Source organism: Eptatretus burgeri, chromosome 3, assembly GCF_056783735.1.
Source record: "Eptatretus burgeri isolate ZD-2024b chromosome 3, Ebu_testis_v1, whole genome shotgun sequence".
NCBI classification, from domain to species: domain Eukaryota; kingdom Metazoa; phylum Chordata; class Myxini; order Myxiniformes; family Myxinidae; genus Eptatretus; species Eptatretus burgeri.
In genome coordinates, this window is record NC_140963.1 from 64,981,515 (window position 1) to 65,005,250 (window position 23,736).

Below are 23,736 nucleotides of genomic sequence, written 5' to 3' on the forward strand. Positions count from 1 at the left end.
GAATGTTGTTCTAATCGTTCTTTTGTATGAAATGAATTAAGACATCGCTTACAAGGATATATTTTGTTTGCTGTTCTGAATACCTGAGAAGAGATTAATCTTGATAAATTATTGATGTATGTGTAATGTGAATTCTTTCCAACACTAAAATATAAAAGGTCAATGTGTGTTTCTTCATTTTTATAGTTGTTTGAAATTTTTAATATTTGAACTTTGTTTGTATCCGTTAATCCATATACATTAATAGAAAGATTATTCTTTTTCTCAAATTTAGGAATATCTGTTAATGGCATTGGGAATTTAAAATCTTTAATGTCTAAGGTATTCTCATATTTCATATATTGTTTTACTCTTTCTGAATTACATTTTGGTGGATGTAAGTGAGCAAGAACAGACCAGAGAAAACATTTATTATCATTGTTCTTAATATTAACAACTGCCTTCTTTAGTTTTATTTCTTTTGGTAATTCAATATAAGAAGAAGCTTTAAGAGGGTTTGATTTTAGAATGTGTATATCTAAAAAGATGATTTTTTTAATATTGAATCCACTTCCTACCACTGTATTATCAACATCCTCCTCTTGTCTTGATAGTTCTTCATAAATCCCACTATTCAAAAAATCTTGAAATGATGTTATAAAATGAAGATCTGTTCTCATATAAGGAGTTTGTTCTTCATCTTGTCTTTTCATATTCATTTTCACTCCCATATAAAACTTTAAAGTTTTTATTTCTTTTAATGTCTTTTTAATAAATTTTTCAACATCGGGTTTCACTATTTCAATTGATTCAGCTATTGATGATGGACCGGGTTCTCCAAATTGAAAAATCCTTATTTTTATATGCCCTTTAAATGCCTCATCAGTGTTTTTAATATAATAGTCTCCCTTTACTTTAAACTCATTTTTCTTGTGTTTTTGTGATTGAAGATGTTGATTATAACTACTCTTCAAAACATCCTTTGAACAGATATCACAATGTTTTCTTTCCAACTCAAGAGGAGATATTTGATGAAATAGATTAAATGTGTGTTTGTTGGTTCGGAGGTGTTTTCTATAATGTTTATATTCGTGATTACAAACATCGCAGTACGTTGTATTCACCATATTTATAGAATAAAACTTTGCTTAAACTAAAATTTTCTTGATGAAAATTTCGTTTAATTTATAGGTGAATCTGTGCTTAAAAACATTTTATCCTCCAACTTTTTCACTTAATAAATACAATGTTTCAAGACACAAAAGACAAGTTTCAATCAATCTCTTCATCTGTTAAAGATACTGAGAAATATGTCAAGGATGTAAAATTGAACAAAGATAAATATAACAACTATTGGATAAAAACTATTATGGTAAATAATATGAGTTCTTCAATTTCCTTCAGTGGAAGGGCTTTTAGTATACCTGGTAGAACATCAATTAAAGTATCTCTAACAAAAGTTTCTCCTCTCCTTCTAGTAATATATTCAAAACTAGAAAAAGCAATGAAACAAGAAAAAGTATCAAAGAACAAAAACCTTATGGATGAAGCTTTAGAAAGAAAAGATAAGACCATCTGTAATATGCAAGGAGAAATTTGTATTTTTTTCAACAACCCTAAAGATGTAAATCTTGATGAAATAAAGGATGTTAATATATCAGGTGAAATGACATTTCGTTCAATAGTAGTTAACGATAATTTTAAAATTACCTTTAATATAAAAAATGTTGTCGTTGAATCTGATAATGAAAAAAAGTATATCGATATCGATGGTAATATACAACTGAAAGTATAGATGAATTTTAGTTTAAGTAATGTTTTACTTTATAAATATGCTAGACTTTCCTGATTCTCCATATGACAAATTTGAGAATTGTCCTGCGTGTGAAAGACAGGGATTAAACACAGAGTCAAAAGCCTATAAACAATGTATATTCTGTGATTATCTTCTAATTAATGATAATAAAAAATATAAAAAGGAAAATAATTCTTTTAGATTTACACCAAAAATGAATTACTTTACAAGATTGATTAGAGAAATGAATGTAAAGTATGAGGATGATAACACACCTTTCCTTACAAGGGAAGAAACTGAACGTATAAGAGAAATGTTCAAAGGATTGTTGTTGTATATTATTCATGGATGTAATTTTCAGGGAAATATCAACACAAGATATTGTATAAATAAAATAATGGATTATCTTGAAATTAAACCTGAACTTAGGATAAAATATAGAGTTTCTAAAAAAACCAATAATAAATTAAATAACCTGTTTTTCAAATATATAAATGAATGATTTTTTACCTATTTGGGAAAATAAGATAAAATTTAACAACCATAAAAATCTCCCAAATTCATTAAGATGTCTCATAGTTGGTTCAAGTGGATGTGGAAAAACCTGCTTACTTTTAAAAATGCTCCTCACTCCCAACTTTTTAGATTATGATAATTTAATAATTTTCACAAAGTCGAGTTTTCAACCAGAGTATCAACTACTCTCACAAGGTTTTAATGCTGGTCTTCAAAAAGAAGATATAATAGGTTTATTTAAACGTCAAAAAACCTAAATGATTATAACATTGAAGATATAATTCAACTATTTTGTGATACACAGAGATGTAAAAAGAAATCAAATCTTATAACTTGTATTCTTAGTGATAATACGGATGATATACCGTCTCCCCAAGATTTGGATAAATCAAAAAAGAACCTCGTTATCTTTGATGATTGTGTTAATGAGAGAAACCAAACGGTAATGGACAGCTACTACACAAGAGGGAGACATTCTTCTTGTAATTGTATTTATCTTAGTCAATCGTACTTTCAACTTCCTCGTCGTTCCATCAGAAACAATGCTAATACTTTTATTTTATTCAAGTTAAATTCAATAGATATCAATAATTTTTGGAGAGATAATTGTTCTACATTATGTAGTAAAAAGAAATTTGAGGATTATATGAAGCACACGACTGAAAAATATAAATATATTGTTGTGAAACAAGATGAGATATTAAGGGATATATTTTTTGTTTTATAAACAATTACATATATAAATGACAACTATTATTATAAATCTTGTGGGTAAATCTGCTTCTGGAAAAAACTTTCATAAATCAAGGTTCTTGTGTAGTACAAATGAGAATATTGTAAATTTACTTAAAAAACACCCCGTGATACGCATTGTATCAACAACAACTAGAGCAATAAGACCTGGAGAAGTAAAAGGTGAAGATTATCACTATATTTCAGTGGAGGAACATATGCGATTGAGGAATGAAGGACAAATATTTGAGGAGGTTTCTCTTGGTACAACAAAATATTCACATTGTAAGAGTGAGTTAAAGAAACTAAAATCTGGTGGTGTTGGGATATTAGAAACTAATCCAGAAGGAACGAGACAAATTATTAAATATCTGAGCGGAGTGAAGATTTTATCATTCGGTTTTGATGTTGATGAAGAAACTCAACACAAACGTATGAAAAGTAGAGATGCAAGGATTAGTGAAGAAGAAATTACAACTCGCATTAATGTTAATAAAGAATTTGATGAAATATTTAAAGAAAAGGATTTATTTGAACACATCTACTTGAATGATGAAGAAAAGGAAAATTTCCCTGTTGATCTTTACAATTCATTAAATGATATTTTACAATAAATAAATGGATACAAAAGAAAGAGCAAGAAGATTTAAGGAACATCAAGAGTTGGTTTCAAAAGTTGTAAAACAACAGGAAGACATAAAGAAGAAACGCAGACAGAAACTAACGGGCGAAGAAGCATTTGAAAAAAAACAAGAGAAATTTTTTAAACCACTTTTAAAAACTTCCCAAGAAAAAATGAAAGATGTTTCCACAGTTCCCACAGTAGAATATACTCCTAGAAAGCTTCAAATGTTAAAAGATTTCAGTCAAATGACGGAGGAAGAATTAGAGCATTTAGGAGAATTAGAATATGATGATGAAGGTTTATTTCAACAACTGGAAGAGATTAATCAACCCCCTGATTATATTGTGAATGCTGTTCAAAACAATGAATATTCAGCGGATTCAAAAACCAAAGCAGGACTCATTCCAACAGAACAACCAGCAATATTTCATCTTGTTCAAGAAAAGGTATTGATATTTAATGATGAATTAAGGTTCTTAAGTTCTGCTCAAGTCCCTGTTAAACTAACTCCGAGATTAATGTTTCTTCTCACAAAAGATGGAAGACAAGGTTCAACTGTGAGGGATGAATCAAAGTATATTGATAAACCATTGGATATGGAAAATAATGATGATAGAGTATATATTGATTTGCTGAACACTCTAAATTATAAGGTTATTCTTTCTGGTAAAAGTAGGAAGAATGAGAAGGAGAAACACATTATTCAGGCTTTAAGTATCCTTGGTTCAGGTATTAGTTTTCTTCCAAATGACCCATCGCAATTAGTTAATAGACTGTTATTGTTGTTCGGCAGTAAGAAGGCTGGAAATAACAATTGTTTTAATGAAGCATCAGCCATTTTAGACCAGTTGATGAACATGAAAATAATTAATAAATCTCAATATAAAGACATTTTATCTCATATTAAATAAGATGAGAAGCACAATCCTGAGTTTTAATTTCACAACAAGCGACCACACATCTTCATTCCCATACCCACTACAACTTGACACAACAAAAGAATATGAGGCATCTTTATTGTCCATGGAGACTTATAATACCTTATTTAATATAACCGAGAAAAATGACAAGTTTAGTTATAATCCGGGAAGTGGATACAAAACGATAACAGTCTCACCGGAGCATACGAGATTTCTCAAATATCTTCCGAAATTGCTCGTCTTATGAAAGAACAGGGTGATGAACCAAAAAATATTGTTATAAACATTCAAAAACATACTTCAAAATCAACGATTAAAGTTAAAAATAACTACAAGGTTGATTTCACAATTGATAATTCATTTAGAGAGTTATTAGGTTTCTCCTCAAAAAAGATTGAAACTAATGGGACGTTTTACAGTGATAATGTCATTCAAATATCCTCAGGAATAAATTCGGTGTTAATTCACTGTGATTTGATTGATGGTGCTTATAATGATGGATTAAAAACAAATACAATATTTTCATTCAGCGCATACTCAACCCCAATTGGTTATAAATTCAATATGGAGCCTAAAAATTTGGTTTATCTACCTGTGTCAGGAAAAACCATACACAGAGTAAATTTTAGGATAACCGACCAAGATAATCGTGTGATCTCTTTTAATGGAGAAGTTATATCCATCAGAATTCACCTACGTGAAGTTTTTCAATAAATAAATACGATGGTTATTGTGAGGAAGCACGAGTTGGGAAAATATAAAATAATTACAGGGGATGGGATGTTCCTTTCCCCGTACTACAAGGGTGAAGGTATGTATCTTGGTAGAGGATACTATAAACCTAAGAGACAAAGGGGTGTCGGACATCAATTTAGAGGAGATGGGATAATTGATACTCTCATGGGTATTGGTTCAACTATTCTTAAACATAAAGACCTAATTGGTTCAACTGCTTCTGCTGTGGGAAATGTAGCAGGTGCTGTAAAGAGTATAAAAGATGCTCAGAAAGAATCTCATAAATTACAAGCAATAAAAGAAATTAAGAAAGGTAAAACTCAGTTGTCCCCCCAAGAACGACAGAAAATAATTCAAATACTTGGATCAGGGTTTCAAAAGTTTTAACATCTTTTTTCCTAAATAAATACAAGTATGGAAGCAATTGATAGTATCTATGATTTGGATGATACTATTATTATCTCAAACTCCACTAAAAAGAAGATTACTTCAAGGTAAATGCAATAACTGGAACAGACTGGAATACAAATGGTACAAAAAGTTTTGAAATAAATAATCAACAAACCTATTTGAATCTCTCCGAAAGTTTCTTGTTGTGTAAATTTAAATTCACTAAGGCTGGGAATAACACAAACGCTACACTTGTAAATGATTTCTTCTGGAAAATGTTTGATAGTGTGCGATTGTATATTGGAACACAAGAAGTTGAAGCGGTTGATTATGTCTCTGCTGTATCTGAAATGATGAAATTTACACTCTATACATTCAGTGATAGAATGGGAAAGGGGTCTGTCGAAGGTTTTATTCCTGATATGTCAACGGGAACAAACACAGACCCTGGGTATACTCAAAGGAAAGGAATGTATAATGATGATACAAAAGCAGAAAATAGTTTTACTGTGGCAGTTCCTCTTAAAGGTATATTTGGATTTTGTGATTATGATAAAGTTCTGTATGGTCTTAAAATTAGATTTCAACTACAAAGGAATGATAATGAAAATAGATTGCTTTTTGGTGTTGGTAATGCTTTTGGTGATCAGAATAAATTTGTAATTGAGGAGATGAGTTGGTATATCAGTGAATATACTCCTAATCTTAAAACAGAAGAGATGTTGAATCGAAGACTTAACTCAAAAAAACCACTCAGTGTATCATACCTCAAAAGAAGATGTCAACACGTTAAACTCAATCAAACTACTTACACGTGGAATTTGGGTGTTCTGGAAGGAAAGCCACGATATCTGTGGATGATTTTTAAAAAGCCAGATGGTGATACTGCGACTGATAAGAATAATGCATTGAGTGATAATGCAAAGGTGAAACAACTTCGCGTTTCTCTAGATGGAACATTTTATCCACGAGATAGATTGGAAATTAATTGGGAAAAAAATGATTTTGCTGAAGCATACAAGTCTTACCAAAAGGTGTGTGAAAGTAATGGAAATAAAGAACCTATTTTGGATATGACAGCATTTAAAAGTTTGTATACAATCTATACGTTTGACCTGAGCGCTCAAAAAGAAACTATAAAGTCTAATCGAGTGGATACTTCCCTATACATTGAAAGAGGAGAGAGTGAAGAAGTTGATACATATTGTTTGCTTTTGGAAGAAACAGAATTGCAGATTAATACAGATAATGGTGTGATGATTAGTCTCACATAATTTTTTGTTAAATAAATGAGTGGCAAAGTACCAACTGGGGTATATGTTAATCAAATCAATCTTCATAAACTATCATCTTGTGTTCAAAATCAAAAGCCTTGTACGATTAACGTTAATACAATTCAGAGAAAAGGAGCAGTAAGAATTGATGTTTTGCTCACAAGAGAACAGGTTAAAATCTTGAATGACACTGGCTCACTTAAAATTAAAATGACAAAACCAATGTTGAAAAAATATTCAATAAGAGAGACGAGTGGAGGATTTCTCCCATTTCTAATTCCTTTATTTGCTGGTTTAAGTGCGGTTGGAGCATTGACGGGTGGTATTTCAACAGCGGTCAAAACTGCCAACGAAAGGAAGGCTCAACTCCAGGCTCAAAAAGAATTGGAAAGACATAACAAAGAGTTGGAGAAACAAATTAGTGGAAGTGGTGTAATTGTAGATTTTGCTGAAAAACTTGAAGGTCTGCCTGATAAAGCGAGATTGTTAGTTGGAGATATGCTTTCTTCTATAGCACAAGCAGGTGTAAAATTAACGAAAAGAGGTAATGGATTATATCTTTCTAATAAATAAATGAGCATTGATGAGTGGTTGAAAGAATTTGGAAAGAATACAACATCAAATTTACAACTTGTCAAATATTGTAAGAAATTAAAAATTCATAATGTGGTTATTTGTATGAGAGATGAATTAACAAATGTGTCGAAACATACAAAGAATATTATTATGAACTTAGAAGATAATGATGGGAACGGTTCTCATTGGGTTTGTATTTTTAATAGTCAAGACAAATATTATTTTGATAGTTTTGGTCTTCCACCACCTGTTGAAGTCATAAAATTCTTACAGAATGGTGTTTATCAAACATTTCAAGTCCAAGAATTAAATTCCAAGTGTTGTGGTCAATTATGTCTATATGTGTTATTTCAACTCAACAAAAATAAAAAATTTTATGATATTATTTTTAATCTAATATAAATGACTTATGTTGGTAAAGATGGTTCTATCTTTGGTGTATCTCAAGAACTGGATATTGATTTATCAAATTATTATACAAAGGCACAGGCTGAACGATATAAATATAATATAAACAAAAATATTAACATGAAAAATGCTTATAAATTAAAAAATTATCCAAGCCCGACTGACGCGAATGACTTGGTGAGATTAAGCGATTTATCACAATATATATACTTAAATAAAACGGCTGTGTATTCTAAAGATACAGAAGTGTTGATATTATCTCCAGGTCATACAGAATTCACAGTTCGAATTAAAATAAATTTTTATAAAGAAGGGCGTATCGTTTGTATGAGAATAGAACAATGGGGTATGATATGAATGATTTAGGGTATAATTGGTCATTTAAAATTAACCTCGAAGACCTGGAACAATTAAATCAGTCTCGTAAGGAAGAATATTATCCACTTGGTATCGAGAATGAGTTTTGTGGAGCCACGATTAGTAAACAACAAATAAAAGAATTTAATAAGGGTAAATATAATAATGGTTTTGCCCTTGTTTATCTCATGAAAACAGAAAAAACAGGATTATATATAATAAGTAAGGAAATACAAAATGATTTAACTATGGGAAGATGGGGAGGTGTTTCGTGCCATAATATTATTCTAACATATATTTCTAATACATAAATGACAGCAAGAAGGCTTCAAGAAAATTATCATTTCTGTGTTCAAGCATACCTTCAAGAAAAGGGTATTCGGTATTTTAATAAATATGTTCTACAACATAAGAATGAGGTATTTTCAATAAAAGATTGGCATTATGCTGATGTTGATAAACCAACAACTTTAGATTTAATTAGAATGTTAAATAATGAAAAAATTATAAGGTTAAGAAAAGGTAAGGCTCTTTTAGAAATTCAAAAGAAATTTTATTGGTATCCTGTTGTAAAAAAATTATTTTGGATACAGGAATAACAAGAAATCCTGATGAATATATGTATAATATTCTATGGGGTGTAAACGATTCAAGTATAGTAAGGGATGAGGAAGGAGTTGAAGAAGAGAGGGAAGAGGAGGAAAAGGAGGAGGAGGAGAGAGAGAAGGAGGAAAGAGAGAAGAGAGAGAGGGAGGAAAGAGAGAGAATGAATAAATATCAAAATATGGAAACCAGTGAGATTCAAAAAGAATAGAGGTATTAAAGAAATTAACTTATCTCACCAGGGAGGAATACAAAGAATTAAAAAGTCTATTTGCAATACTTTTGACAAGACTATCGACATCGAGAAGACATGTATTTTAATTCAAGTTTTTCTTAAATAAATGGAGGAGAGAGTGAAGGCATTTCTAAGGATTCTTTATGTTTTAAAAATTAAGATTCAAATGTGCATGTTGGAAACTAAAAAGGTTTTTGCACTCTGCAGAAATTTTTCTCATAAATAAATGAGTTATTGTCTCAAATGTAAAAAGAAAACTAATACTAAAAATATTTCATATATTAAAAGTAAAAATAACAGGGTTATACAAAAAGGTATATGTTCGGTGTGTGGTTCAAAAAAAAATCAATTTATCTCCAAACACAAACTCGGAGGAGATATACAAAAGTTTTTATCAGGAAGTAAATTTACAACTACTGGAATACCAGGGGAATTACATCTTCCAGGGTATTCTTTCTGTGGTCCAGGCACAAACTTGGATAAAAGATTAGATGAGGCAGACAATCCTAAATCCTGGAGTAAACCAATCAATAGAGTTGATGAAGTGTGCATGAGACACGATATTGATTATGGGAATACCACAACGTTGGAAGAAAAGCATGAAGCCGATAGAGAAATGTTATATAATTTGTCTCTGATACAAAATCCAACCTTGAGAGAAAAAGTTGATAGGTTCATCGTGAAGAAGATGATTAGTGCTAAATTGAAACTTGGACTTGGAAATTCAAAAAACTTATAGGCTCTAATGATGCCATTAAGACTGAAGAGCAATTAGCTGATGAATTACATAAACCAATATTCACAAAGTTTCAGAGAAGGAAAGTTTATTCCAAGGAAGTTGATTATATCTGGTCTGCTGATTTGATTGAACTCAATAATGATAAGGGGTACAAGTATGCTTTAACCGTTATTGATTTGAGGAGTAGATATGCGTGGGTTGTCCCTTTAAAAAACAAAACAGGTAATACTCTTGTGTTAGCTTTTCAACAGATATTTAATAAAAGTAAGAGAAAACCTAAGAAATTGTGGACTGATGAGGGTAGAGAGTTTTATAACAAGACATTTATGAATTTTCTAAAAAATAACAGTATTACATTATACAGTACCTTTAATGAAGGGAAGGCAGTTGTTGTTGAACGTTTTAATCGTACCTTAAAGAGAGACTATATAAAAAATTCACACAACTCGGTTCACAACAATGGTCATCTTTTATTCAGGATATTGTGGATAAGTATAATGACACGATTCACACGTCAACGAATATGAAGCCATCAGAAACATTTACAAAATTAAAATATGAAAAAGAGATTAATGTCAGAAAACCTAAGTTCAAAGTTGGTGATATCGTAAGAATATATAGGTGGAAATCTCATTTTGAAAAGGGTTTTACTGAACGATGGACAAAAGAACTTTTTAAAATTGTTGATGTAATAGATACAGTTCCTTGGACTTATAAAATATATGATTTGGAAGGGGAAGAGATTTTAGGTTCATTTTATTCACAGGAATTACAAAAGACAAAACTAAGCAGATAATACACCTTTGTGGACACTAGAGGGACAAGTATATAATGTGTGTCAAGGGGGACGTTCTTAGATCTGTGAACCCCAAACACAGAATCCTCAACTGAATAGTCAAGGCTTAACTTTTGTTTGTGTGTGTGTGTGCAATGGGAGCAATAGGTTGGCGCTTCACTCCCTCCTACTATACACCGTTGTGGACACTCGAGGGCCAAGTCCGAGGTGTATAACAGTATATAATGTGTGTCAAGGGGGACGTTCTTAGATCTGTGAACCCCAAACACAGAATCCTCAACTGAATAGTCAAGGCTTAACTTTTGTTTGTTGATGTGTATGTGTGTGTGTCCCAACCCTCACATTCAAAATCTCAACCCCAACCCTCACATTCAAAATCTCAACCCCAACTCAATCCTCGCCCAACACAATGTCTTTTTCAAAATGAGATTTCCACCTATATATATATATTTTTACGTTTTTTTTTCTTCTTCCAATTCTGTCTTTTAAGGCTTTCAGGTTTGATGACGTAGAAAGAGGGAGTAAGCCTGCACTTTCTTCCCAGAACGAACAATGTATATTTTTTGTTTTTTTTCTCTTCTTCCAATTCTGTCTTTTAAGGCTTTCAGGTTTGATGACGTAGAAAGAGGGAGTAAGCCTGCACTTTCTTCCCAGAACGAACAATGTATATTTTTTGTTTTTTTCTCTTCTTCCAATTCTGTCTTTTAAGGCTTTCAGGTTTGATGACGTAGAAAGAGGGAGTAAGCCTGCACTTTCTTCCCAGAACGAACAATGTATATTTTTTGTTTTTTTCTCTTCTTCCAATTCTGTCTTTTAAGGCTTTCAGGTTTGATGACGTAGAAAGAGGGAGTAAGCCTGCACTTTCTTCCCAGAACTTTCTTGATCTTGCTCCCATCAAGCACCATCCGACAAAGAACTACATCGATAGGTTTAGATCCCAAAGAGTGATAGCAACTCCAAAAGTCTCCAAAATATAAATAAATAAAATAATAATAATAATAAATAAATAAATAAATAAATAAAAGCCCCCAAAAAAGTTTCAAGTGTCCAACATAAACCCAACTCTCCAAGTCTTCAAGATATAACCACATTCCCGTTGAGTTTCCAAGATATGTATCACATTGTGATTTATCAATCCAGAACCCACATTTCAAGTATTCAAAGTAAAACCAACTTACAAAGTCTCTTAAGGATAACTCATTTACTGATTTTTTCAAAATTTGTGAGTCTCCAAGGTAGGCCCCATATTTAGAACCATCTTGGCAGAACCCTTTTCCTGAGTCTCCAAGGTAGTTATTTAAACCATCAAGGCAGAACTCATTTACTGATTTTTTCAAAATTTGTGAGTCTCCAAGGTAGGCCCCATATTTAGAACCATCTTGGCAGAACCCTTTTCCTGAGTCTCCAAGGTAGTTATTTAAACCATCAAGGCAGAACTCATTTACTGATTTTTTCAAAATTTGTGAGTCTCCAAGGTAGGCCCCATATTTAGAACCATCTTGGCAGAACCCTTTTCCTGAGTCTCCAAGGTAGTTATTTAAACCATCAAGGCAGAACTCATTTACTGATTTTTTCAAAATTTGTGAGTCTCCAAGGTAGGCCCCATATTTAGAACCATCTTGGCAAAACCCTTTTCCTGAGTCTCCAAGGTAGTTATTTAAACCATCAAGGCAGAACTCATTTACTGATTTTTCAAAATTTGTGAGTCTCCAAGGTAAAACTTGTATTCTGGCTCATCAAGGTATAACTTGTTCAGTGGGTATTGTCTTGATAACTCACAATGAGTACTATTGCTGTAAAACTCTTTTTCAGGATTTTGCTGGTCTCCAAGGTATAACTCTTTGGTTGGGTCATCAAGGACGAACTCGTTCTGTGGGTCTTGGTCGCTCATAAGGTCTTCAACCAAGCCAACAATTTCGCCCCAAGTTGTAGCAAAAGCAGTATTTTCATTTCGTATTTCAGACACAATTTCCTGTGAGAGAAAATAATAATGTATTAATTAAGTTATTTAATTATTAAATGAGTATGCTTCAATCAAAGTTTGAAAATAGGAAAATAAAAAATCTTACCTCAATAGATAAGAGGTTTGAATCCAGTTCATCAACTTGAAGGTTTAGTTCCATAGAAGACAGAGAGTTCCAAGGAACACTAAAGTCATCCCACTCAAGGTCTTCAACCAAGCCAACAATTTCCCCCCAAGTTGTAGCAAAAGCAGTATTTTCAGATACAATTTCCTGTGAGAGAAAATAATAATGTATTAATTAAGTTATTTAATTATTAAATGAGTATGCTTCAATCAAAGTTTGAAAATAGGAAAATAAAAAATCTTACCTCAATAGATAAGAGGTTTGAATCCAGTTCATCAACTTGAAGGTTTAGTTCCATAGAAGACAGAGAGTTTGAGACAAGCACACAGAACACCATTGCCAGCAAGAACAAATGTTTAAAATGGAGCCTGGGTTTGAAGCTTTTATAGAGAAAGACTGGTGGGTGTGGTTTCCTTTGGAAATTCCCTGGGCAAGCCTAGGCAAGCCTTCATTGGGAAATTTTTCAAAACCATAACATCCTGTAATTTTCTAGTGATTTCTTTGTGAGTCAGAGATGAACTGGAAATGATGTAAGAGTGGGCGGGGCTTAGCAAAAGTAGGCGGAGCTTAGGAAAAGTGGGCGTGGCTTAGAAAAAATACCTTATGAAAAGTGGGCGGAGCTTAGCAAAAGTGGGCGGGGCTTAGGAAAAGTGGGCGTGGCTTAGAAAAAATATCTTATGAAAAGTGGGCGGAGCTTAGCAAAAGTGGGCGGAGCTTAGGAAAAGTGGGCGTGGCTTAGAAAAATTACCTTATGAAAAGTGGGCGGGGCTTAACAAAAGTGGGCGGGGCTTAAAGAAAAGTGGGCGGGGCTTAACAAAAAATAACCTGTGGCTCAGGAGGTGGTCAAACAAGAGCATTAAGAGAAGTTTATCATTTCGTAATGGCACAAATGGGGTATCTTAAAAAATATAAAGATTCAAATGTTTTGTTTGTTAATATTTTAGATGGGGATTATTGTGCAAAGAAAATTAAACTATTGAAGGAATTTGAGAATGAACAAATCTTTATAGGTTCAATGAGTGAGCTGTTCAACCCCCAGGTGTTCAATTCAATGAGGTTCAACCTCCAAGTTAAAAGGGGAGACAAATAAATATACCTTGGGATAAAAAGGGGGTTTATTTTTAGGGAAAAAAAATATAAATCGCTGAAAATCCCCCATTCATTTACATGGGGAAAAGTGAGCCAGAATCAGTATTCTTACCCTACTTATATGTAGTAGATATATATATATATATATATATATATATATATATATATATATATATATATATATATATATATGTAGTAGATATATATGTATGTAGTAGATATATGGGGTTTCTAAGGCAACCATGCAAATGAATGGGGTGAAGGGGAAAAACTCTTTGAATTGATCCCCAAAAACCCCTCAACTGAAGTCTAATTCCTCCCATACAAATGTATAGGCTAACCTTTTTGAAAACCCCTTAAAAAACCTTAAACAGGAGACCGATTCCCCCCATACAAATGAATAGGGAGAACTCTCTATCTCAAGGCTCATTCAGTTAAAACAGGAGAATGATTTTCTCTCCCCCCTCTGACTCTCAGTCCATGGGGTCAAAAGAAGAGATCGATCTCTGCCCCCCCCCCCATTACTTACTGATTTCCATTTCTATTATCGTTCCATTCAAAGAGTGAACCAATAAATGGGGAAGTTTTTTTAAAGTGTTTTCAGTTCGTGCCGTGAAGATGAGGAAGTATTCTGTGAGAGGCAAGGCCTCGTGGTTATATTTTAAATCAGAACACTAACAGACTAATAAACATAAGTTTTATCAAAATCATTCAAAGCATTTTCATTTTATGTTTAAATGAGTCAGACTGCTTGAGAATGTATCGCCCACATATTTCCCAAGTTGACTCGCCCGAACCGACATTTCCGATCTGGTACAACGCCCTGGAAATTCCAAGATTACGTAATCCCACTTCCTCGAAGTTGTTTTATAAACAACTTTGTGAGTGTCTGTCCAGTCGTAAACCTTTTCTGAAAGCTTAATAATTTTTCTCATCTTGTCCTATTGCAAAACGAGTGAAACATGAACTATTTTTCATCTGAAGAAGAGAGTCCTGAATCATCTGGAGAAGAATATTGGTAAGTTTGTGTATGCTTTCTCTGAGAACGACAGTGATGCAACTGAATATTAATTAAAACACTGTACCATGAAATATTATTATTTGTCTTCTTTCTCCAAACAGCTTATCTTCATCGCTAATCGCGTCTGTGGACAACAAATTATTTGAATTGCACAACGCGTGGATACAGATGGGCAATGTTATTCAAGAGATTTATTCCTTTCTTCTTCAAATGAAAGAAATCATTACCGACTGGGAATCATTATTGACACCTCCTCTAATCTAAAAGGCCTGACTTCAAGGTGAGAAATACGCACGTGAATGTGTGAGTTTGTGTGAGTGTCTGTCCATCTGCATGTCTCTGTCTATCTATTTATCCATCTGCCTATATGTCTCTCTCTCTGCTTGTCTCTGTCTATCTCTCTATTTCTCGAGAGGTTTGACACATTTTATTTTTATTTTTCAGTTTAAACCCCTGCCTGGATGAAACAAACACACAAGTTAATCATCTACAGGAATCTGACCTGACACTCAAGACATCTGAAGCAGACTGCTTGGAAATATCATCTATTTTTACAACAGAATTTTTAATATTATCAATGTTGATTAATTATACTTCTTATTATCTGATTCTTAACTACAAGAAAAGAATCAGAGATTTAAAGAAGGGTGGGAGGGGGTGGGGGGGGGGTAGGTGCGCTCCCCCAACGACCCATCACCCCTCATCCCACCCCCTCCCCTCCCCGTGTGTGTGGGGAAGGGTGGGGAGTAGGATGAGGGAGGTGGTGGGTCAAAGGTGGGGACAAACAAGGGGGATGAGGGTGGCGGGGCTTGTGTGGGCGGGGCTTCTGTTAGTGTGGGATTGTGTGGGCGGGGCTTCTTCGGGTGGGGGTTATGTGGGTGGGGGATGTGTGGGCAGGGTTTATATGGGAGGAGCTTCTGTGGGTGGGGTATGTGTGGAAGGAGTTTATGTGGGAGGGGTTTATGTGGATGAGGCTTATGTGGATGAGGTTTGTGTGGGTAGATGGATGGGTGGATGTGTGGATGAGTGGAGCTTGTATGGATGGGTGGAGCTTGTATGGATGGATGGAGAATTTTTTAAATTAAATAAACATGTTGTGTGTGGGGGACTAATTAACTAATGAACTAATCACTAATTATATGAATATGATGAATGTGGGTGAAGCTTGTGTGGAGCTTGTGTGGGTGGAGCTTGTGTGGGGTGGGGTTTGTTTGTGGAGCTTGTGTGGGGTTTGTGTTTGGAGCTTGTATATGTTTGGAGATATAATCAACTTCCTTGGAATAAACCTTCCTTCTCTGAAACTTTGTGAATATTGGTTTATGTTATTCATCAGTAATTATTCTTCAGTCTTAATGACATCATTAGAGCCTATAAGTTTTTTTGAATTTCCAAGTCCAAGTTTCAATTTATCACTGATCATCTTCACGATGAACCTATCAACTTTTTCTCTCAAGGTTGGATTTTGTTTCAGAGACAAATTATACAACATTTCTCTATCGGCTTCATGTTTTTCTTCCAACGTTGTGGTATTCCCATAATCAATATCAAGCCTCATGCACACTTCATCAACCCTATTGATGGGTTCACTCCATGGTTTAGGATTGACTGCCTCATCTAATCTTTTATCCAAGTTTGTGCCTGGACCACAGAAAGAATACCCTGGTAGATGTAATTCCCCTGGTATTCCAGTAGTTGTAAATTTACTTCCTGATAAAAACTTTTGTATATCTCCTCCACGTTTGTGTTTGGAGATAAATTGACACTTCTTTGAACCACACACTGAACATGTGCCTTTTCGTATAACCCGATTATTTTTAGTTTTAAAATATGAGATATTTTTAGTATTAGTTTTCTTTTTACATTTGAGACAATAACTCATTTATTTATGAGAAAAATTCCTACAGAGTGCAAAAACCTTTTTCGTTTCCAACATGCACATTTGAATCTTAATTTTCAAAACATAAAGAATCCTCAGAAATGTCTTCACTCTCTCCTTTATTTATTTAAGAAAAAAATGAAAAACTTTAATTAACATCAATATCTTTCCCTTGAAAACAATGACAATAGTATTGTCGAAAATATTGCTAATAGACTTGTCAATTCTTTGTTTTCCTCCTCGGTACGTTGAGATTTATTTATTTTCTGTAATACCCCCAATCTTTTTTTAATCTCACTGGTTTCCATATTTTCATATTTATTTATTTATTCTCTCTCTTTCCTCCTTCTCTCTCTTCTCTCTCTTCTCCCTCTCCTCCTTCCCACTTCTCCCTCTCCTCCTTTTCCTCCTCTTCTCTCTCTTCAACTCCTTCCTCGTCCCTTACTATCCTTGAATCACTTTCACCCCATAGAATATCATATATATATATATATATATACACATACATATATATATATATATATATATATATATATATATATACATACATATACATACATATATACATACATATATATATATATATATATACATATATACATACATATATATATATACATATATACATACATATATACATACATATATACATATATACATACATATATACATACATATATATATATATATATATATATATATATATATATACATATATACATACATACATATATATATATATATACATACATATATACATACATATATATATATATATATATATATATATATATATAAATATATATATACATATATATATATATATATATATATATATATATATATACATACATATATACATACATATATATATATATATATATATATATATATATATATATATATATTCATCGGGATTTCTTGTTATTCCTGTATCCAACATAATTTTTTTACAACAGGAAACCAATAATATTTCTTCTGAATTTCTAAAAGAGCCTTACGTTTTCTTAACTTTATAATTTTTCATTATTTAACATTCTAATTAAATCGAAAGTTGTCGGTTTATCAATATCAGCATAAAGCCAATCTTTTATTGAAAATACCTCATTCTTATGTTGTAGAACATATTTATTAAAATACCGAATACCCTTTTCTTGAAGGTATGCTTGGACACAGAAATGATAATTTTCTTGAAGCCTTCTTGCTGTCATTTATGTATTAGAAATATATGACAGAATAATATTATCACACGAAACACCTCCCCATCTTCCCATAGTTAAATCATTTTGTATTTCCTTACTTATTATATATAATCCTGTTTTTTCTGTTTTTATGATATAAACCAGGGCAAAACCATTATTATATTTACCCTTATTAAATTCTTTTATTTGTTGTTTACTAATCGTGCTTCCACAAAACTCATTCTCTATACCAAGTGGATAATATTCTTCCTTTCAAGACTGATTTAATTGTTCCAGGTCATCTAGGTCAATTTTTAAATGACCAATTATACCCTAAATCATTCATATCATACCCTCATTGTTCTATTCTCATACAAATGAGAAACCCTTCTTTATAAAAATTTATTTTAAATGGAACTGTGAATTATGTATGACCTGGAGATAAAATCAACACTTCTGTATCTTTGGAATACACGGCCGTTTTATTTAAGGATATATATTGTGATAAATCACTTAATCTCACCAAGATATTCGCGTCAGTCGGGCTTGGATAATTTTTTAATTTATAAGCATTTTTCATATTAATATTTTTTGTTATACTATATTTCTGTCATTCAGCCTGTGCCTTTGTGTAATAATTTGAGAAATCAATATCCAGTTCTTGGGATACACCAAAGATAGAACCATCTTTACCAACATAAGTCATTTATATTAGATTAAAAATAATGTCATAAATTTTTTTTATTTTTGTTGAGTTGAAATAACACGTATAGACATAATTGACCACAACACTTGGAATTTAATTATTGGACTTGAAATGTTTGATAAACACAGTTCTGTAAGAATTTTATGACTTCAACAGGTGGTGGAAGACCAAAACTATCAAAATAATATTTGTCTTGACTATTAAAAATACAAACCCAATGAGAACCGTTCCCATTATTATCTTCTAAGTTCATAATAATATTCTTTGTATGTTTAGGCACGTTTGTTAATTCATCTCTCATACAAATAACCACATTATGAATTTTTAATTTCTTACAATATTTGACAAGTTGTAAATTTGATGTTGTATTCTTTCCAAATTCTTTAAACCACTCATAAATGCTCATTTATTTATTACAAAGATATAATCCATTACCCCTTTTAGTTAATTTTACACCTGCTTGTGCGATAGAAGAAAGCATATCTCCAACTAACAATCTCGCTTTATCAGGCAGACTTTCAAGTTTTTCAACAAAATTTACAATTACACCACTTCCACTAGTTTGTTTCTCCAACTCTTTGTTATGTCTTTCTAATTATTTTTGAGCCCAGAGTTGAGCCTTCCTTTCGTTGGCAGTTTTCACCGCTGTTGCAATACAACCCCCATCAATGCTCCAACCACACTTCAACCAGCAAATAAAGGAATTAGAAATGGGAGAAATCCTCCACTCATCTCTCATTGAATTTTTTTTCAAAATTGGTTTTGTCATTTTAATTTTAGGTGAGCCAGTATTGTTCAAGATTTTAACCTGTTCTCTTGTGAGCAAAACATAAATTATTACTGCTCCTTTTCTCTGAATTGTATTCACGTTAATTGTACAAGGCTTTTGATTTTGAACACAAGATGGTTGTTTATGAAGATTGATTTGATTAACATACACCCCAGTTGGTACTTTGCCACTCATTTATTTAACAAAAAATTACGTGAGACTAATTATAACACCATTATCTGTATTAATCTGTAATTCCGTTTCTTCCAAAAGCAAACAATATGTATCAACTTCTTCACTCTCTCCTCTTTCAATGTATAGGGAAGTATCCACTCGATTAGACTTTATAGTTTCCTTTTGAGCACTCAGATCAAACGCATAGATTGTATACAAACTTTTAAATGCTGTCATATCCAAAGTAGGTTCTTTATTTCCATTACTTTCACACACCTTTTGGTAAGACTTGTGTGCTTCAGCAAAATCATTTTTTTCCCAATTAATTTCCAATCTATCTCGTGGATAAAATGTTCCATCGAGAGAAACACGAAGTTGTTTCACCTTAGCATTATCACTCAATGCATTATTCTTATCTGTAGCAGTATCACCATCTGGTTTTTAAAAAATGATCCACAGATATCGTGGCTTTCCTTCCAGAACACCCAAATTCCACGTGGAAGTGGTTTGGTTTAGTTTAATGTGTTGACATCTTCTTTTGAGGTATGATACACTGAGTGGTTGCTTTGAGTTAAGTCTTCTATTCAACATCTCTTCTGTTTTAAGATTAGGAGTATATTCACTAATATACCAACTCATTTCATCAATTACAAATTTATTCTGCTCACCAAAAGCAATAGCAACACCAAAAAGTAATCTATTTTCATTATCATTCCTTTGTCGTTGAAACCTAATTTTAAGACCATACAGAACTTTATCATGATCACAAAATCCAAATATACCTTTAAGAGGAACTGCCACAGTAAAACTATTAACTGCTTTTGTATCATCATTATACCTTCCTTTCCTTTGAGTATATCCAGGGTCTGTGTTTGTACCCATTGACATATCAGGAATAAAACCTTCGACAGCCCCCTTTCCCATTCTATCACTGAATGAATATATTGTAAATTTCATCATTTCAGATACCGCAGAGAAATAATCAACCGCTTCAACTTCTTGCGTTCCAATGTATAAACGAACACGATCAAACATTTTCCAGAATAAATCATTTACGAGTGTAGCGTTTGTGTTATTCCCAGCCTTAGTGAATTTAAATTTACACAACAAGAAACTTTCAGATAGATTCAAATAAGTTTGTTGATTCTTTATTTCAAAACTTTTTGTACCATTTGCATTCCAGTCTTTCCAGTTATTGCATTTACCTTGAAGTAATCTTCTTTTTTAGTGGAGTTTGAGATGATAATAGCATCATCCAAATCATAGATACTATTAATTGCTTCCATACTTGTATTTGTTGAGGAAAAAAGATGCTAAAACTTTTGAAACTCTGACTCAAGTATTCAATTTTTTTTGTCGTTCTTGGGGAGACAACTGAGTTTTACCTTTCTTAATTTCTTTTATTGCTTGTAATTTATGAGATTCCTTTCGGGCATCTTTTATACTCTTTATAGCACCTGCTACATTTCCCACAGCAGAAGCAGTTGAACCAATAAGGTCTTTATGTTTAAGAATAGTTGAACCTATACCCATTGGAGTATCAATTATCCCATCTCCTCTAAATTGATGTCCGACACCCCTTTGTCTCTTAGGTTTATAGTATCCTCTACCAAGATACATACCTTCGCCCTTGTAGTATGGGGAAAGGAACATCCAATCCCCTGTAATTATTTTATATTTTCCCAACTCGTGTTTCCTCACAATAACCATCGTATTTATTTATTGGAAAACTTCACTGAGGTGAATTCTGATGGATATAACTTCTCCATTAAAAGAAATACGATTATCTTGGTCGGTTATCCTAAAATTTACTCTGTATATGGTTTTTCCTGACACAGGGAGATAAACCAGATTTTTGGGTTCCATATTGAATTTATAACCAATTGGGGTTGAGTATGCGCTGAATGAAAATATTGTATTTGTTCTTATTCCATCATTATAAGCACCATCAATCAAATCACAGTGAATTAATACCGAATTTATTCCTGAGGATATCACTGTAATGACATTATCACTGTAAAACGTCCTATTAGTTTCAATCTTTTTTGAGAACCCCAATAACTCTCTAAATGAATTATCAATTGTTAAATCAACCTTGTAGTTATTTTTAAGTTTAATGGTTGATTTTGAAGTATGTTTTTGAATATCTATAACAATATTTTTGGTTCATCCCCCTGTTCTTTCATAAGACGAACAATTTCGGAAGATATTTGAGAAATCTCATATGATCCGGGTGAGACTGTTATCGTTTTGTATCCACTTCCTGGATTATAACTAAACTTGTCATTTTTCTCAGTTATATTAAATAAGGTATTATAAGTTTCCATGGACAATAAAGATGCCTCATATTCTTTTGTTGGGTCAAGTTGTAGTGGGTATGGGAATGAAGATGTGTGGTCACTTGTTGTGAAATTCAAACTAAGGATTGTGCTTCTCATCTTATTTAATACGAGATAAAATGTCTTTATATTGACATTTATTAATTATTTTCATGTTCATCCACTGGTCGAAAATGGCTGATGCTTCATTAAAACAATTGTTATTTCCAGAATTCTTACTACCTAACAACAATAACAGTCTATTAACTAATTGTGATGGGTCATTTGGAAGAAAACTAACACCTGAACCAAGGATACTTAAAGCCTGAATAATGTGTTTCTCCTTTTACAAGAAAGACTAACCCTATAATTAAGAGTGTTCAGCAGATCAATATATACTCTATCCTCATTATTTTTCATATCCATTGGTTTATCAATATACTTTGATTCATCCCTCACAGTTGAACCTTGACTTCCATCTTTTGTGAGAAGAAACATTAATCTCAGAGTTAGTTTAACAGGGGTTTGAGCAGAACTTAAGAACTTTAATTCATCATTAAATATCAATACCTTTTCTTGAACAAGATGAAATATTGCTGTTTGTTCTGTTGGAATGAGCCCTTTTTTGGTTTTTGAATCCGCTGAATATTCATTGTTTTGAAGAGCATTCACAATATAATCAGGGGGTTGATTAATCTCTTCCAGTTGTTGAAATAATCCTTCATCACCATATTCTAATTCTCGAATATGCTCTAATTCTTCCTTCGTCATTTGACTGAAATCTTTAACATTGGAATATTTTTTAATAGTATATTCTATTGTGGGAACTGTGGAAACATCTACAATTTTTCTTGGGGAGTTTTTAAAAGTGGTTTAAAATTTTTCCCTGGTTTTCTTTCAAATGCTTCTTCACCCGTTAGTTTCTGTCTGCGTTTCTTCTTTATATCTTCCTGTTGTTTTACAACTTTTGAAACAAACTCTTGATGTTCCTTAAATCTTCCTGCTCTTTCTTTTGCATCCATTTATTTATTGGAAAATATCATTTAATATCCCATCTTGTTTCACAACAATATATTTATATTTTTCAGTCGTGTGATTCATATCATCCCCAAATTCCTTTTTACTGCATCATGTAGAACAATTATCTCTCCCAAAATTGTTTATATCTATTGAATTTAACTTGAATAAAATAAAAGTATTAGCATTGTTTCTGATGGAACGGCGAGGAAGTTGAAAGTATGATTGACTAAGATAAATACAATTACAAGAAGAATGTCTCCCTCTTGTGTAGTCGCTGTCCATTACCATTTGGTTTCTCTTATTAACACAATCATCAAAGATAACGAGGTTCTTTTTTGATTTATCCAAATCTTGAGGAGACGGTATATCATCCGTATTATCACTAAGAATACAAGTTATCGGTTTTGATTTCTTTTTACATCTCTGTTTATCACAAAATAGTTGTATTATATCTTCAATGTTATAATCATTTAGGTTTTTTTTGAAGTTTAAATAAACCGATTATATCTTCTTTTTTTAAGACCAGCATTAAAACCTTGTGAGAGTAGTTGATACTCTGGTTGAAAACTCGACTTTGTGAAAATTCTGAAATTATCATAATCTAAAAAGTTGGGAGTCAGGAGCATCTTCAAAAGTAAGCAAGTTTTTTCACATCCGCTTGAACCAACTATGAGACATCTTAATGAATTTGGAAGATTTTTATGATTGTTAAATTTTATCATATTTTTCCAAATGGGTAAAAAATCATTCATTTATATATTTGGAAAACAGGTTATTTAATTTATTATTGGCTTTTTTAGAAACTCTATATTTTA

At 32.3% G+C, this 23,736-nt stretch overlaps 1 long non-coding RNA gene across 1 annotated transcript; it reads left to right on the top strand.

Moving 5' to 3' along the window:
- The first annotated feature begins 14,715 nt into the window (after positions 1–14,715).
- On the top strand, positions 14,716–15,360 carry LOC147030088 (uncharacterized). The gene is made up of 3 exons (XR_015056220.1): positions 14,716–14,874; positions 14,979–15,157; positions 15,322–15,360. It is a non-coding gene; the product is annotated as an uncharacterized LOC147030088 (long non-coding RNA).
- The last annotated feature ends 8,376 nt before the right edge of the window (positions 15,361–23,736 follow it).